This window comes from Mobula birostris, chromosome 5, assembly GCF_030028105.1.
Source record: "Mobula birostris isolate sMobBir1 chromosome 5, sMobBir1.hap1, whole genome shotgun sequence".
Classification (NCBI taxonomy): Eukaryota; Metazoa; Chordata; class Chondrichthyes; order Myliobatiformes; family Myliobatidae; genus Mobula; species Mobula birostris.
The window spans coordinates 209999400-210011287 of record NC_092374.1 but is presented as its reverse complement, the minus strand read 5'-3'; the positions used below and the strand labels follow the sequence as shown (position 1 = coordinate 210011287).

Sequence of the window (11888 nt, the reverse complement as noted above, 5' to 3'; positions counted from 1 at the left end):
CCAGATCAAAGTGGCAGGGTCGCGTGAAATTGAATCTCAAGTGAGGAGATCAAAAAGCACAAGAGGGCTGATTTGCCCACTGCCCGCATACTCTCAACCTAACCTAACAGTGACACGCTCTTCATTCTCCCGGTCGACAAAATGCCAAGAACAAAGCCCAGATGCCCAAACGGCAAGAGAGAACCAGAAAGTTAAACCCAAGCTGGGTCCACAGAAAACAAGCCACCACTAAACTCAGGTGCAGAGACACCGAATGCCCAGTAAACACTGTCAATTTAACCCATGCATCCCCAGGCATACAGATGCCAGGTAACGATGTTTAAAAACGTCATTACCCTCAAAGTTACATGCCTCTCATTATCCTGGTCCATGGGAAAACACAAGCCGAGCTTGATCAACTCCGGCTGGGTCATCTCGGGGAGGGTGTTTAATGATGAAAGACCCTAAACACCCCATGATCCGAGGATGCATTACTGATGATGTGTCCCAGTGCACACCCGGTCCATTGAACCAAGTGGTGTCGGACCATGATAATGAAAGGCATGGGCCAGATTCACCTGGTTTGACCACAGGGGCCTATGCGCCACAGCACCTCATACCTCACCACTCCAAACTCTGCAGCCTTACCTCTCCCAGTCACACATATACATCCACCAGCCCAACACTCAAACCTAATCCTAACTTCCGAGGGGGCACACACCCCCACAAACCCTCGGCACATCCTGATTATCATGCCACACCCCCACAAAGCCTAGGCACACCCGGACTAACCCTGGCCACACCCCCACAAACCAGATTACCTCTGTCAGGAGGGGCAAGATCCAAGAAAGGCAAGTGTTGGACCTGGTTAATGAAGGCGTGGGCCAGATCAAAGTGGCAGGGTTGCGTGAAATTGAATCTGAAGTGAGGAGATCAAGAAGCACAAGAGAGCTGATTTGCCCACTGCCCGCATACTCTCAACCTAACCTTACAGTGACACGCTCTTCATTCTCCCGGTTTACAAAAGGCCTGTTAAAAAGCCCAGATGCCCAAAAGGCGAGAGAGAACCAGTGAATCCCTTTTCACAGTCTGAGCAGGTGAACAGCTTCTCCCTGGTGTGAACCAACTGATGTTGTAGCAGGTGATTTGTCTGAGTGAATTCCTTCCCACAGTCTGAGCAGGTGTATGGCATCTTTTCAGTGTGAACTCACTGGTGTTCATTCAGCTGAGATGATTGACTGAACCCTTTCCCACATTCAGAGCAGGTGAATGACTTCTCAGTGTGAACTTGCTGGTGTTCCTGTGGTGTGATTGAGTGTGTGAATGCCTTCCCACCATCTGAGCAGGTCAATGCCCTCTCACTGGTGAATTTTATGATATACCTTTAGCCTCAAGAACAGAATGGCTTCCTGCTTGCAGAACAGGTGGACCACCTCACTATGGTGTGAACTTGCTGATGTATCTTCGGACTGGATGACTGAGTAGTTCCCCTCCCTCACACAGAGCGGGTGAATGGCCTCTCCCCACTGTGAACTCACTGGCGTGTCTGCGGGTAGCCTCTGAGTGAATCTCTTCCCACACTGAGAGAAGGAGAATGATATCTCACGGAGATCAATTCTCTGCAATTCAGACGTTTTAATCCCTTGTACAATCAATGCAGTTGAAGAACTGATCTCCAGTGAACAAGTGCTGGTGTTTTCTCAGCTCCCAGTTCCAGTGGATTTCACTGAGTTAAAACAGAAAACTTCATTTCAGAGACAGAATACATCACCAGCTGGGATGAGATACTTCTTCATCTCCAAGGATCGACAACAGATGTGTTGGTGTTGCAAAGAAAATATTTAGTCATTCCTTAAATATCCAGACAGAGTCAGCAAAACTGATGTGTTGTTGTGTTTGAGATTCCCGTACACAAGTGTTCTGCCATTTCAAACCTGCAAAAATATTTGCAAAAGACATCATTGGGTGAAGGACAGTATTTCAGGAGAGATTTTAGTCTGTGGTGAGAACATAAGAACATAAGAAATAGGAGCAGGAGTCGGCCATCTGGCCCATCGAGCCTGCTCTGCCATTGATTAAGATCATGGCTCCTCCTCACCTCCATCCCAATTTCCCCCGAATTTTGAAGCAATGTCCTCCAGTTCTCATCTCATCTACCAACGGAAACAACTTTCCTGCCTCTATCTTATCTATCCCTCTCATAATTTTACATGTGTCAATGCAAGGAGCATTTGTAACAAGGTGGATGAATTAAAATCAACACACATCAAAGTTGCTGGTGAACGCAGCAGGCCAGCCAGCATCTCTAGGAAGAGGTACAGTCGACATTTCAGGCCGAGACCCTTCGTTAGTCCTGACGAAGGGTCTCAGCCTGAAACGTCGACTGTACCTCTTCCTAGAGATGCTGCCTGGCCTGCTGCATTCACCAGCAACTTTGATGTGCGTTGCTTGAATTTCCAGCATCTGCAGAATTCCAGTTGTTTGGATGAATTAAAAGTGCAGATTGTTATTAATGAATATGATATAGTTGGGATCAAAGAGACATGGCTCCAGGATGACCAAGGATGGGAGCTCAACATTCAGGGATATTCAATATTCAGGAGGGATGGACATGAAAGAAAAGGAGGTGGGGTAGCATTGCTGGTCAGAGAGGAGATTAACGCAATAGAAAGGAAGGACATTAGCCGGGAGGATGTGGGATCGATATGGGTAGAGCTGCATAACACTAAGGGGCAGAAAACGCTGGTGGGAGTTGTGTACAGGCCACCGAACAATAGTAGTGAGGTTGGGGATGGTATTAAACAGGAAATTAGAAATGTGTGCAATAATGGAACAGCAGTTATAATGGGTGACTTCAATCTACATGTAGATTGGGTGAACCAAATTGGTTAGGGTGCTGAGGAAGAGGGTTTCTTGGAATGTCTGCGGGATAGTTTTTTGAACCAACATGTCGAGGAACCAACTAGAGATCAGGCTATTCTAGACTGGGTATTGAGCAATGAGGAAGGGTTAATTAGCAATCTTGTCGTGAGAGGCCCCTTGGGTAAGAGTGACCATAATATGGTGGAATTCTTCATTAAGATGGAGAGTGACATAGTTAATTCAGAAACAAAGGTTCTGAACTTAAAGAAGGGTAACGTTGAAGGTATGAGACGTGAATTAGCTAAGATAGACTGGCAAATGACACTTAAAGGGTTGATGGTGGATATGCAATGGCAAGCATTTAAAGATCGCATGGATGAACTACAACAATTGTTCATCCCAGTTTGGCAAAAGAATAAATCAGGGAAGGTAGTGCACCCGTGGCTGACAAGGGAAATTAGGGATAGTATCAATTCCATGGAAGAAGCATACAAATTAGCCAGAAAAAGTGGCTTACCTGAGGACTGGGAGAAATTCAGTGTCCAGCAGAGGAGGACAAAGGGCTTAATTAGGAAAGGGAAAAAAGATTATGAGAAAAAACTGGCAGGGAACATAAAAACTGACTGTAAAAGCTTTTATATATATGTGAAAAGAAAAAGATTGGTTAAGACAAATGTAGGACCCTACAGACAGAAACACGTGAATTGATTATGGGGAGCAAGGACATGGCAGACCAATTGAATAACTACTTTGGTTCTGTCTTCACTGAGGAGGACATAAATAATCTTCCGGAAATAGTAGGGGACAGAGGGCCCAGTGAGATGGAGGAAATGATGGAAGTATATAGAACATAGAATAGTACAGCACAGTACAGGCCCTTCAGCCCACAATGTTGTGCCGACCCTCAAACCCTGCCTCCCATATAAGCCCCCACCTTAAATTCCTCCATAATACCTGTCTGGTAGTCTCTTAAACCTCACTAGTGTATCTGCCTCCACCACTGACTCAGGCAGTGCACTTCACGCACCAACCACACTCTGAGTAAAAAACCTTCCTCTAATATCCCCCTTGAACTTCCCACCCCTTACCTTAAAGCCATGTCCTCTTGTATTGAGCAGTGGTGCCCTGGGGAAGAGGCGCTGGCTATCCACTCTATCTATTCCTCTTATTATCTTGTACACCTCTATCACTCCTTTCGTCCTCCTTCTCTCCAAAGAGTAAAGCCCTAGCTCCTTTAATCTCTGATCATAATGCATACACTCTAAACCAGGCAGCATCCTGGTAAATCTCCTCTGTACCCTTTCCAATGCTTCCACATCCTTCCTATAGTGAGGTGACCAGAACTGGACACAGTACTCCAAGTGTGGCCTAACCAGAGTTCTATAGAGCTGCATCATTACATCGCGACTCTTAAACTCTATCCCTCAACTTATGAAAGCTAACACCCCATAAGCTTTCTTAACTACCCTATCCACCTGTGAGGCAACTTTCAGGGATCTGTGGACTTGTAGCCCGAGATCCCTCTGCTCCTCCACACTACCAAGTATACTGCCATTTACTTTGTACTCTGCCTTGGAGTTTGTCCTTCCAAAGTGTACCACCTCACACTTCTCCGGGTTGAACTCCATCTGCCACTCCTCAGACCACTTCTGAATCCGATCAATGTCTCTCCGCAATCTTTGACAATCCTATACACTATCTACAACACCACCAACCTTTGTGTCATCTGCAAACTTGCCAACCCACCCTTCTACCCCCACATCCAGGTCGTTAATAAAAATCACGAAAAGTAGAGGTCCCAGAACAGATCCTTGTGGGACACCACTAGTCACAATCCTCCAATCTGAATGTCCTCCCTCCACCTTCTGCAGGCAAGCCAATTCTGAATCCTCCTGGCCAAACTTCCCTGGATCCCATGCCTTCTAACTTTCTGAATAAGCCTACTGTGTGGAACCTTGTCAAATGCCTTACTAAAATCCATATAGATTACATCCACTGCACTACCCTCATCTATATGCCTGGTCACCTCCTCAAAGAACTCTATCAGGCTTGTTAGACACGATCTGCCCTTCACAAAGCCATGCTGACTGTCCCTGATCAGACTATGATTCTCTAAATGCCTATAGAACCTGTCTCTAAGAATCTTTTCCAACAGCTTTCTCACCACAGACATAAGACTCACTGGTCTATAATTACCCGAACTGTCCCTACTACCTTTTTTGAACAAGGGGACAACATTCGCCTCCCTCCAATCCTCTGGTACCATTCCCGTGGACAACGAGGACATAAAGATCCTAGCCAGAGGCTCAGCAATCCCTTCCCTAGCCTCGTGGAGCAGCCTGGGGAATATTCCGTCAGGCCCCGGGGACTTATCCATCCTAATGTATTTTAATAACTCCCAACACCTCTTCTCCCTTAATATCAACATGCTCCAGAACATCAACCTCACTCATATTGTCCTCACCATCATCAAATTCCCTCTCATTGGTGGATGCCGAAGAGAAGTATTCATTGAGGACCTCACTCACTTCCACAGCCTCCAGGCACATCTTCCCACCTTTATCTCTAATCGGTCCTACCTTCACTCCTATTATCCTTTTTTTCTTCACATAATTGAAGAATGCCTTGGGGTTTTCCTTTACCCTACTCGCCAAGGCATTCTCATGCCCCCTTCTTAAGCTCCTTTCTTGCTTCCCTGTATTCCTCAATAGACCCATCTGATCCTTGCTTCCTAATCCTCATGCATGCTGCCTTCTTCCACCTGACTAGATTTTCCACCTCACTTGTCACCCATGGTTCCTTCACCCTACCATTCTTTATCTTCCTCACTGGGACAAATTTTATCCCCTACATCCCTCAAGAGATCTCTAAACATCGACCACATGTCCATAGTACATTTCCCTGCAAAAACATCATCCCAAGTCACACCCACAAGTTCTAGCCTTATAGCCTCATAATTTGCCCTTCCCCAATTAAAAATTTTCCTGTCCTCTCTGATTCTATCCTTTTCCATGATAATGCTAAAGGCCAGGGAGCGGTGGTCTCTGTCCCCCAGATGCTCACCCACTGAGAGATCTGTGACCTGACCTGGTTCATTACCTAGTACTAGATCTAGTATGGCATTCCCCCTGGTCGGCCTGTCCACATACTGTGACAGGAATCTGTCCTGGACACACTTAACAAACTCTGCCCCATCTAAACCCTTGGAACTAATCAGGTGCCTATCAATATTAGGGAAGTTAAAGTCACCCATGATAACAACCCAGTTATTTTTGCACCTTTCCAAAATCTGCCTCCCAATCTGCTCCTCTGTATCTCTGCTGCTACCAGGGGGCCTACAGAATACCCCCAATAGAGTAACTGCTCCCTTCCTGTTCCTGACTTCTACCCATACTGACTCAAAAGAGGATCCTGCTACATTACCCACCATTTCTGTAGCTGTAATAGTATCCATGACCAATAATGCCACCCCTCCTCCCCGTTTTCCGCCCTCTCTATCCCTTTTAAAGCACAGAAATCCAGGAATATTGAGAATCCATTCTATTACTACTTATTATTTATGGTGCAACTGGAACGAAAATCAATTTCCCCCGGGATCAATAAAGTATGACTATGTTCCATCTCCCACGATGCCTCAGTCAGCAACACCCACTTGAAATCGGTCATCCTCAGGGCCGCACCCCGGAGGCGCCATGTTCCCAGCCACGCCTGGAGAATGTCACAAATGGGTCGGCTGACGAGCTCCAGAAACCGGAACTCATCAGCCGTAAAAGCAATCTCGATAGAACCTGAACCACCCGGGAAAAGGGAAAAGAGATATTAAAGAGAGTAATTAAGCTGTTTTCCAGATGATCTCGATAGAACCAGAACGTCCCGGAAAAGGAAAAAGAGATATTAAAGAGAGGAATTAAACTGTTTTCCGGATGATCTCGATAGAACCCAAGCCACCCGGAAAAGGGAAAAGAGATATTAAAGAGAGGAATTAAGCTGTTTACGAGGATGATCTTGAAGAGGCAGCCACGTGGTGCCCTTATTGTTTTCCTTTGCTGCTGCTTTGGGAAACACTTTGTGTTCTGCCCCTCAGTTTTTAGAGCATACACTGGTGTGTCGGCCTGTGCAGTGGACAGTATCAGCCCCACGGTACTGAAGGGCTGTACAAGCCAGCTGTCTGGTACTTTGCAGCACATTTACAGTCTGAGCTTCAGTCAGGAGAAGATACCGGTGCTATGGAAGACTTCCTGCTTGGTTCCTGTACCCAAAAAGGTGATTATGTCGGGACCTAATGACTGCAGACAAGTTGCTCTAACATCTCATGGGATGAAGGTGCTGGAGAGACTGGTGCTCACTTACCTTGGACCGCATTTGAGATCTTCTTTGGACCCTCTGCAGTTTGCCAAGCAGCCTCTTGTCGGAGTGGATGATGCCATCATCTAGCTGTTGCAGAGAGCTCACTCATTCCTGGATGTGTCACAAGGATCGTTACAGAATAAGCGTGTACAACAGTTCATCTTTGTGTGACATGAGAACACACATCATAGTGCAATAGTCTCTGCTTTATTGTTTCCTTTATTTCCTACATTATTATTGCAAATTGGTACATTATTGGTACAGTCTCTGTGGGTGGAGGTTAGGGACATGAAGGGGTCAATATCTTTATTGGGTGTTTTTTATAGGCCGCCCAATAGTAACAGGGATATCGAGGAGCAGATCGGGAAACAGATCCTGGAAAGGTGTAATAATAACAGAGTCGCCGTGATGGGAGACTTTAATTTCCCAAATATCGATTGGCATCTCCCAAGAGCAAGGGGTTTAGATGGGGTGGAGATTGTTATGTGTGATCAGGAAGGTTTCTTGACACAATATGTAGATAAGCTGACAAGAAGAGAGGCTGTACTTGATCTGGTATTGGGAAATGAACCTGGTCAGGTGTCAGATCTCTCTGTGGGAGAGCACTTTGGAGATAGTGATCATAATTATCTCCTTTACAATAGCATTGGAGAGAGATAGGAGCAGACAAACTAGAAAAGTGTTTCATTGGAGTAAGGGGAATTATGAGGCTATTAGGCAGGAAATTGGAAGTTAAAATTGGAAACTGATTTTCTCAGGGAAAAGTACGGAAGAAATGTGGCAAATGTTCAGGGGATATTTGTGTGGAGTTCTGCAAAGGAATATTCCAATGAGACAGGGAAGTTATGGTAGGGTACAGGAACCGTGGTGTACAAAGACTGTAATAAATCTAGTCAAGAAGAAGAGGAAAGCTTACAAAAGTTTCAGAGAGCTCAGTAGTGCTAGAGATCTAGAAGATTTTAAAGCTAATTGGAAGGAGCTTAAGAAGGAAATTAGGAGAGCCAGAAGGGGCCATGAGAAGGCCTTGGCGGGCAGGATTAAGGAAAACCCTAAGGCATTCTACAAGTATGTGGAGTGCAAGAGGATAAGACGTGAACGAATAGGACCTATCAAGTGTGACAGTGGGAGTGTGTGTATGGAACCGGAGGAAACAGCAGAGGTACTTAATGAATACTTTACTTCTGTATTCACGATGGAAAAGGATCTTGGTGACTGTAGTAATGACTTGCAGCAGACTGAAAAGCTTGAGCATGTAGATATTAAGAAGGAGGATGTGCTGGAGCTTTTGGAAAGCATCAAGTTGGATAAGTCGCCGGGACTGGATGAGATGTGTCCCAGTCTACTGTGGGAGGCGAGGGAGGAGATTGCTGAGCCTCTGGTGATGATCTTTGCATCATCAATGGGGACAGAAGAGGTTCCGGAGGATGGGTGGGTTGCCGATGTTGTTCCTTTATTCAAGAAAGGGAGTAGAGACAGCCCTGAAATTATAGGCCAGTGAATCTTACCTCAGTGACTGGTAAGTTGATGGAGAAGATCCTGAGAGGCAGGATTTATGAACATTTGGAGAGGTATAATATGATCGGGAATAGTCAGCATGGCTTTGTCAAGGGAAGGTCGTGCCTTACGAGCCTGATTGAATTTTTGAGGATGTGACTAAACACATTGATGAAGGAAGAGCAGTAGATGTTGTGTATATGGATTTCAGCAAGGCATTTGATAAAGTACCCCATGCCAGGCTTATTGAGAAAGTAAGGAGGCATGGGATCCAAGGGGACATTGCTTTGTGGATCCAGAACTGTCTTGCCCACAAAAAGCAAAGTGTGGTTGTAGACGGGTCATACCTTGCATGGAGGTTGGTCACAAGTGGAGTGACTCAGGGATCTGTTCTGGGACGCTTACTCTTCATGATCTTTATAAATGACCTGGATGAGGAAGTGGATGGATGGGTTAGTAAGTTTGCTGATGACACAAAAGTTGGAAGTGTTGTGGATAGTGTGGAGAGCTGTCAGAGGTTACAGCAGGACATTGATAGGATGCAAAACGGATCTGAGAAGTGGCAGATGAAGTTCGACCCAGATAAGTGTGAAGTGGTTCATTTTGGTAGGTCAAATATGATTGCAGAATATAGTATTAATGGTAAGACTCTTAGCAGTGTGGAAGATCAGAGGGATCTCGGGGTCCAAGTCCATAGGACGCTCAAAGCAGCTGAACAGGTTGACTCTGGTTAAGAAGGCGTACGGTGCATCAATCGAGATCTTAAATGGGTTTTTTGCGTCTGTATTTACTATGGAAATTGGCATGAAGTCTATGGGATTAAGGGAAACAAGTAGTGAGATCATGGAAACTGTACAGATTGAAAAGGAGGAGGTGCTTGCTACCTTGAGGCAAATTAAAGTGGATAAATCCTCAGGACCTGACAGGATATTCCCTTGGACCTTGAAGGAGACTAGTGTTGAAATTGCAGGGGCCCTGGCAAATATATTTAAAATGTCAGTGTCTACGGGTGAGGTGCCGGAGGATTGGAGAATGGCTCATGTTGTTCTGTTGTTTAAAAAAGGATCGAAAAGTAGTCCGGGAAATTATAGGCTGGTAATTTGACATCAGTAGTGCGTAAGTTATTGGAAGGAGTACTAAGAGACAAGCATTTGGATAGACAGGGATTTATTAGCGAGAGTCAACACAGCTTTGTGCATGGTAGGTCACGTTCGATCAATCTATTGGAGTTTTTCGAGGAAGTTACCAGGAAAGTGGATGAAGGGAAGGCAGTGGATGTTGTCTACATGGACTTCAGTAAGGCCTTTGATAAGGTCCCGCATGGGAGGTTAGTTAGGAAAATTCAGTCGCTATGTATACATGGAGAGGTGGTAAATTGGATTAGACATTGGCTCAATGGAAGAAGCCAAAGAGTGGTAGTAGAGGATTGCTTTTCAGAGTGGAGGCCTGTGACAAGTGGTAGGCCACAGGGATCTGTGCTGGGTCCATTGGTATTTGTCATCTATATCAATGACCTGGATGATAATGTGGCAAATTGGATCAGCAAATTTGCTGATGATACTAAGTTTTGAGGTGTAGTGGACAGTAAGGAAGGTTTTCAAAGCTTGAAGAGGGATTTGGACCAGCTGGAAAAATGGGCTGAAAAATGGCAGATGCAGATTAATACAGACAAGTGTGAGGTATTGCACTTTGGAAGGACAAACCAAGGTAGAACATACAGGGTAAATGGTAAGGCACTGAGGAGTGCAGTAGAACAGACGGGTCTGGGAATACAGATACAAAATTCCCTAAAAGTGGCGTCACAGATAGATACGGTCATAAAGAGAGCTTTTGGTACGTTGGCCTTTATTAATCAAAGTAATGAGTATAAGAGCTGGAATGTTATGATGAGGTTGTATAAGGCATTGGTGAGGCCGAATCTGGAGTATTGTGTTCAGTTTTGGTCACCAAATTACAGGAAGGATATTAATAAGGTTGAAAGAGTGCAGAGAAAGTTTACAAGGATGTTGCCGGGACTTGAAAAACTCAGTACAGAGAAAGTTTGAATAGGTTAGAACTTTATTCCCTGGAGCGTAGAAGAATGAGGAGAGATTTGATAGAGGTATCTAAAATTATGATGGGTACAGATAGAGTGAATGTAAGCAGGCTTTTTTCCACTGAGGCAAAGGGGAGAAAAAACCAGAGAACGTGGGTTAAGGGTGAAGGGGCAAAAGTTTAAAGGGAACATTAGAACATAGAGAACATAGAGTAGTACAGCACAGTACAGCCCCTTCGGCCCACAATGTTGTGCCGACCCTCAAACCCTGCCTCCCATATAAGACCCAACCTTAAATTCCTCCATATACCTGTCTAGTAGTCTCTTAAACTTCACTAGTGTATCTGCCTCCACCACTGACTCAGACAGTACATTCCACGCACCAACCACTCATCAGTAAAAAACTTCCTCTAATATTCCTCTTGAACTTCCCACCCCTTACCTTAAAGCCATGTCCTCTTGTATTGAGCAGTGGTGCCCTGGGGAAGAGGCGCTGGCTATCCACTCTATCTATTCCTCTTATTATCTTGTACACCTCTGTCATGTCTCCTCTCATCCTCCTTCTCTCCAAAGAGTAAAGCCCTAGCTCCCTTAATCTCTGATCATAATCCATACCCTCCAAATCAGGCAGCATCCTTGTAAATCTCCTCTGTACCCTTTCCAATGCTTCCACATCCTTCCTATAGTGAGGTGACCAGAACTGGACACAGTACTCCAAGTGTGGACTAACCAGTTTTATAGCATCATTACATTGCGACTCTTAAACTCTATCCCTCAACTTATGAAAGCTAACGCCCCATAAGCTTTCTTAACTACCCTATCCACCTGTGAGACAACTTTCAGGGATCTGTGGACATGTACCCCGAGATCCCTCTGCTCCTCCACACTACCAAATATCCTGCCATTTACTTTGTACTCTGCCTTGGAGTTTGTCCTTCCAAAGTGTACTACCTCCCACTTCTCTGGGTTGAACTCCATCTCCCACTTCTCAACCCACTTCTGCATCCTATAAATGTCTCTCTGCAATCTTCGATAATCCTCTACACTATCTACACCAACACCAGCCTTTGTGTCGTCTGCAAACTTGCCAACCCACCCTTCTACCCCCACATCCAGGTCATTAATAAAAATCACAAAAAGTAGAGTTCCCAGAACAGATCCTTGTGGGACA

General features: G+C 45.2%; 1 pseudogene; it reads right to left on the bottom strand.

The window, feature by feature from the left end:
• Positions 1-997: 997 nt before the first annotated feature.
• LOC140198496 (uncharacterized) overlaps positions 998-11888 on the bottom strand; it is an 88652-nt pseudogene continuing 77761 nt past the window's right edge.